Genomic DNA, 6,802 nt, shown 5'->3' with positions numbered 1-6,802 from the left:
CACCTGCTTTCTCGGATGATCCATGGTTTCGTCGCCGTTTTCGCATGCGAAAAATATTGTTTTTGCGTATTGTGGAAGGAGTGGAGGCACACGACGACTACTTCAAGCTGAGAAGGGATTGTCGCTGCCAACTCTCTTTCTCGGCCAAGCAAAAGTGCACGGCTACTCTGAGGATGCTTGCACTTGGTACTGCTGCAGACGTTGTTGGTGAGATGATCAGGATGGGGAATAGCATGTGCCTGAAGACTACTGTCAAATTTGCTCGCGATGTGGTTGAGGTGTTTGGACCGGAGTATCTCAGATAACCAAATACGCAAGACACGGAGAATTTGTTAGCTATTGGAGAGGCAAGGGGGTTTCCAGGAATGCTCAGATCAATTAATTGCATGCATTGGCAATGGAAAAACTGCCCCAATGGTCTGCGGGGATATATCAAGGTCACACCAAAGAGGCCACCATCATACTAGAAGCGGTGGCATCACATGACTTATGGATTTGGCATGCTTTCTTTGGAATGCCCGGTTCCCACAACGACATCAACGTGCTTCAAGGATCTCCGTTATTTAGGAGGCTTTGCAATGGGGAATCACCGCCATGCAACTATATCGTCAACCGCCCGGACTACAACATGGGGTACTATCTTGCCGATGGTATCTATCCTAAGTGGGCGGCGTTTGTGAAGATCATATCCGAGCCGCGTGGCAATAAACAGAGCCACTTTGCAATGATGTAGGAAGTGGCTAGGAAGAACGTGGAGAGGGCATTTGGTGTGCTTCAAACTCGTTGGGGAATTGTGCGGAGCGCTGCAATGATGTGAGAATTGAAAACTTTGTGGCAGCTCACGCCATGTTCTATTATTCTGCACAATATGATTTTGGAGAATGAGGGTGATGGTGTAGCCCAAACCCAATGATATTGTGGAGCATATGTACTCAATGATATTGTGGAGCACATGTGGATCCACAATGGTAACCAAGGAGGCAATGCTTGAGTTTGGCATTTCAAATAAATTTTATGTAAACACTATGTATGCTTCATACCAACAATTGCTATTTACGTGCCACATTGTGTTGCACGATCGACGTGCATGGATTTGCATGGATTTGAGATTCCGAATTTGAGATATGTGGATGCATGGAACAAAATATGAGGGTCTGCCCGGACGCGCCTGCTGCTGTGCCCGGACGCGTCGGCGGGCGTTTGAGGCGCAGGATTTGCCAAGTCCAGTTGTAGATGCTCTTAGAGGATCATCCCCGGCTCAAGTTCGTTCATTGATCAAGACTTCCCATCTTTTTGATGGACGACTCAAGGCGCTTTCAGAAACTATTATTGGTTGTTCGTGCGTGTAAAAGATTGACAACATTGCTGCTCCAGTCCAATTGCAGCCTTTTTATCAAAGTCTTTGGAGTAATTTTTCGAGCAGAAATTGATACCACAAAGAAGATGTTTTCAAGAGACTTTATTGTAATTATTATTCATAGAAATTACTTTGTATTTTCTTGGAGTTTCGGTCCAAATCGGTGTATCTGTAATTGTTATGATTATGAATAAAGTTGCATGTATTTTTAAAAGTAAAAATTAACCATTAACAAATGGAACGACGAGTTAAATAGCGTTACTACTACTTAGCGGCCGGCAGTCGGCACTTGGAATACTGAATTAATTAGTGATAATTTACCTGTGGAATCTTTAGTTTTACCAGTTGATGCTGAGATCTTTATTCTTAATGGAGCAGTTGGTAGTCTCCGCCGGTCAATTTTCGTCCCACCAGAGACGGGTTTTTTTCGTCGTCGATCCCACCTCCCGCGTCCCCTCAATTTTCACCTCCGCCCTCGAACCAGGAAATAAAAATCGGTATGCTCCCATTATGTCCAGTGCTAAACCCTCCGGTTCATCGAAAAAAACTCTGCGAGCGAAGCCTTTGCCCTCGAGCGACGCCACACCAAACCCTTCGCCCTCGCAGCCGCCGCCGACCCCTCCCTTAAACGCCGCCGCCCGTCGCTGCCGCCCCCGCCACCTCCCGTCGCGGGCAGGCGGGAGGAGCCCTGCCCGGCCATGGCGACACCGCCGGCGGCCTCCTCCTCCCCCTCACCTTCTCTCCCTCTCCCAAGGGAGGGAAGGGAATGGAAGGGATCTGATTGGAGCGGTGGATCTGCGCCCTTGCCATCTCTTCTTTTCTTCACCGATTCCAGGAGGAGATCGAAGTGGGAGGTAGACGAACAGGAGCGCCGAGTCCGCGATAGCGATGAGCGACGACCCAGGTAACGCTATCTCCCTGCCCTCACGCCAACCCATCTTCTCCCCGTAGCCTGTACTCACGCGCCCCCAGGTTCTCCTCTCCCATGGCAGGGGTCGGCGAGTGGCAACAGATGCGGGACACCAACTGGTGGCGCAACGGACAGCGAGAGGCAGGACACCAACTGGGCGCGCCTCTCGCGGCCGACTTCCACAGCGGCGACGTCGTTTACCTTGGCGCCTGCTTCTTTCCGACTCAGCGATCCCCGCGGGCACTGATGGACGGCGACGGGCAGCACGTGCGGCCGCGGAGCCGCGCGCTCCTGACCGACGACGAGGATGACGGGACGTACGCGAGCGACGTGTACAACGGCAACCTCGCCGCCACGGGCGGGTTTCGTGCTGGCCGGATCTTGGTGAGTTCCTTCCTTGTGCGACTTGGTTTGTTCATGGGTGTGAGATTGAGAGCAATTCTTCTCCCCTTCTTTCTGAATCTGCAGTTTCTAAACGATTGTTTGCGACCAAATGCAGGGGCGGTAGCAGTACTTGGTGCAGCGCCGCCGCGGCGACTACGGCAGCGTCGGGGTCGTCGTCGTCCTCATCCGCACAGGGAAGCTGGACTGGGAGGTTTGCTGCTTCCGGTCAGCAGACGATGGCTATGACGCTATGCCCAGCACGAGTGCTAACGCCATCACGGCCGGCACCACTGGTGAGAGCCTCCTTGGGCGCATGTCTCTAACTGCACTTTTGTTATGCAAGAAATTTCAGTCTTGATCCATCACTGGGATTGTTCATCTCTATTTTGTGTGGATAGGTTACAAGAAATTTACCCTACAAAAATGTTGAAATAAATTTTAGTGTTGATTCAATTTGGTATGTTGCTAGATAGGCTAACTAGCTAGGAAGCTGCGAGCTAGATAGGTTAACTGAAATTGTTTGACTTTAAAGTGTTACAGATCAGCTGCCATCAGTCATGTAAATAAGTTGAAAGGAAATCATGCTACTCTGATAACTGGATTCCTCTTTAATTTCGTGGTATGATCTTAGTACGTAGCAGACTAAAACCGAGTCTGAAAGTAGTGTCAAATTTGGTGTAGACTCCACGTTCAGCAGTGGCCATGCAATGTATTTTTTGTTGGGTGTGCCATTGTGTATTTTGGAGCAATAATCCTACAGCTATTGGGTAAGATTTACAGTCCGTGTAGACGAGCCGTATGTTTTATTGTTAGTATCTCTACTCCTAATGTTTCATTTGATAGTCTCCGTTCTACGGTTAATTTTCGTCCCACCTCCACTGGTTTATTTTCGTTCTCCACCCTACCTAACACATACACACGTCTGTGCTTGCTTGCTGATGTGTGTGTCGATGCATCCATCACGTGCTCTCCCGCCAGGCACCAGCAGCCGTTCGGTGTGCTCTCCGGGATGCTGCGGTCGAAGGGTCGAGCAGGAGCTATGGATGCCAGCAAACAAGCCTGTGCAGACAGCAATGCATGTGAGGGCTCGCATCCTCATCCCCATCCCAATCTCTGACTATAATACTATATAGATTATATTATATGACATGCATTAGTTGCTTACCTTTGTAGCTGGCATGCACGTACACCATCGTTTTCTGATAATTAAGCATATTATTTTGAGTGATCAAGTTAAAAATTATATCATACTAAATACCATCAGACTGTATTCAGAATCATCTATTATGGTTGTGATTTTATTATTATCCCGAAACAAAATACTGTACTGTAAATAAATCACGATTAGAGATTCTATTTTTGAGAGGTGCTATATGTTTTCTTTTCACAAACAGTGCTCTCACTGGTTAGTTTTTATACATTTTCTTTCCCGTCGTCGTAATAAATGAACCAGTTTTTCATATCAAATTGTGAGATGAAAATTTTGTTTCTTTGTGACCTATTTTACATCAAACACCGCATGGAGTTTGAAGCCGATTTCAAATAAGTGGTGAATATGTCTTATTCTCATAAATAAAATGAACAAGATATTATAGCCATTTGTTTTAGTGGAGAAGACCGTGTTGTACTATTTCCTTACTACTCCCCTTTTTAAATCTTTCCATATTTCCTTTGCAGCATAAGAACGTAATTGTATATTTCTTGCTCTGGAATTCTAACCACACAAATGTTTAGGTGCTTTTATATTCCTTTTACATTTATTCAAATAGTATCTGAAGTATATGCTAATCTTCCGCAAAACAGTATAGTTCTTTAAAGTAACAATTCATGAAACAAGTTGTCCTGTGGCAGCACACATGCACCTTTTTATGTACTATGCATTTGCCATGTGATTTCTTTTGTGATGCTTATTTGCTCGTTTTTATAGTTTTATTTTATTTACCTTCTCTTACAGCAATCAAATCGGATGGAGAACATCACACAACAGGTAAACATTCTTGTATACTGATATTGAAAAATTACATCTTTGTTTGATTCAGATAGTTTTTAGCAAGAGGATGGATATACTGTGATGTTATTTCTGATTAATAATTTTTTGGCAAAATTTTATGATAAGCCTTTCTCCAGGACATAAAGAAAATGGTGGCACTTTGGGTTTTGAAGACGCCGCCCAGCGTAGGATTACGAACATGGGACGCTCGGTCGAGTTTTTCTTAACTCGTCAGGATTCTCATGCTGCAAATTTAGTAACGGGGCAAATTTTTGGGTGTACGTCCTGATGTGTTTGTGGATTGATGAAAATTTGGCGAGGGAGGTCATAAACCATCGCTCGCTGCAGCACATCAATTGTTGAATTCGTTCGAATGAGATGTCAATTGTTGAATTCGCTTGAAGGAGGTGTGTTTGCTCTCTGTTCCCTTGAGTCAATCACCATGATTTTACATCGAGACGATGTTTCTTCTTCAAAAGGGGATGATGAACAACATGGGAACAAGGAGGAACTTTACCCGCCTGTTATAGACTAAGCACTAAAAGCATGCTTGCATTCACTTTAGCTTGTTCATTCTGTTATAGGGCAGTGCTTTCGTTATGCGTATGATGCTTTCAGTTTATTGAAAGATTTGTTCCAAGGATAAATTCTGATCTTTTGAAACTATGTTTTTTTAGTGATAACCTTTATAAGTTGGACTGTTTATGGGCGCTGGAAGTCTTGTAATAACCGTTGTTGTACATACGTTTATCATCATAAGAGAGATAATATATTCTTTTGATCCTCACAAATTTTTGCAGATGGAGCTCGTTTGGCTGAATTTGCTACTGAGTTGCCACATTTGAGGGCCTGCAATTGAAGAATACAACACTTGAGATAACAATTGAAGAATACTAGAGTAATAATAACTACTGCAAGAGTGATGTATTTTCTTTTTGTTGGAGATTTTCTGCATCTTTTATGGACGGTAACATTTTAGATAACAATTTGATGTGCTAACCATCAAGATCAACTTCGACATGTTTGGTCTCTAAAAGTTACTATTGACCATCATTGGTGCATCCTATAAGGTATAGTCAATACTATGAGTAACTTACCAGACATTGACTGTAGAAGTTGCTATCCAACTCATGTGAAATCTAACCATGTTATTCATTTACGATACCTATACGTATGTGGTACACAATCTGAAATAGTAGAAGGGGAAAATAAAGCATTAATGTGGAGTATGTTCCAATGGAAATCTTCAGGAACACCTTGAAGGTAAGCATCATATGATCCTTCACGTCCATTCAATCTATGTATGATAGGTGCAATCGTCTTTTCAAATTCTATGTTACTGAGTTCAGATGTATGCAGGTCTGAGTGCAATTTTTCTTTAGTTCTTTGTGAGCTTAAAAATGCAACTGATGTGGCCCATGCAACTGAGATTAAAAACATGGAGAAGAATCATAAAAGATCTTGCTGAAAATGCCCTCGTTCCGCACTTCGTGTGGACAGGCAGCGCCCTTTACCTTCGAAGTCTCGAAAAATGGGCTGGGTGATGCGGGTGCCTCAATGCTTGATGCCATGTTCTGTAAGAGGCCAAGGTACTATATTTTGTCCCTGATGCATAACCTGCATTGGTTTTTTGTAAACTGTCCTTTTAGAGGCAATGATGAAAATGATTTTTGTGCATGAAACAACAAACCAGTTCAGTCTTTTTTATGCAGAGATCAAATTGATTTTTGTGCATAAAATTCTTTTGGGGGCTCTCATTTGGTTTTATGTGCTTTTTTCTTACCAGATAGAAGATACTTAATGTTGGTATCCCAGAGTTTTACTTACTAGATATAAATAGAAAAGAGACTTATTTATTGAGAATTTTATCTGTACTGTGTGTCAGTGCCCTCATACTTCTCACATGAAACCTTGAAGAAAAGCATAATGAATGATATAAAAATGTTGGTGGCGCGGAAAAAATATAAAGTCGAGGGTACAAAAGTAGTAGGATCTCCATGCCGGCGGATGTAGTGGGTTGCACTGATTGCAACTACTTCTTTGGCGTTATTTGTTGTTACTGCCATAGTTCATTTTTCGTGCTTATCATACCTCATGAATACACTTGAGTGAAATTGGGGATAGTATATATGGATTCTTCCAGAGTTTCAAGAAGGATAGC

The 6,802-nt window shown here is 43.5% G+C and overlaps 1 long non-coding RNA gene across 3 annotated transcripts; it reads left to right on the top strand.

Annotated features, from left to right (window-relative positions):
• Positions 1-1,992: 1,992 nt before the first annotated feature.
• On the top strand, positions 1,993-6,470 carry LOC119349294. Of its 3 annotated transcripts, none has more exons than XR_005169311.1 (9): positions 1,993-2,261; positions 2,350-2,651; positions 2,767-2,944; positions 3,630-3,730; positions 4,606-4,638; positions 4,768-5,048; positions 5,442-5,711; positions 5,841-5,904; positions 6,001-6,470. It is a non-coding gene; the product is annotated as an uncharacterized LOC119349294 (long non-coding RNA). The 3 variants fall into 3 exon arrangements; XR_005169312.1 differs by having other exon boundaries at positions 2,330-2,651; positions 4,779-5,048; XR_005169310.1 differs by having other exon boundaries at positions 2,330-2,651.
• Positions 6,471-6,802: the final 332 nt, after the last annotated feature.

Source organism: Triticum dicoccoides, chromosome 1B, assembly GCF_002162155.2.
Source record: "Triticum dicoccoides isolate Atlit2015 ecotype Zavitan chromosome 1B, WEW_v2.0, whole genome shotgun sequence".
Classification (NCBI taxonomy): Eukaryota; Viridiplantae; Streptophyta; class Magnoliopsida; order Poales; family Poaceae; genus Triticum; species Triticum dicoccoides.
The sequence above is the reverse complement of the archived record's forward strand: the minus strand, read 5'-3'. Positions and strand labels throughout refer to the sequence as shown.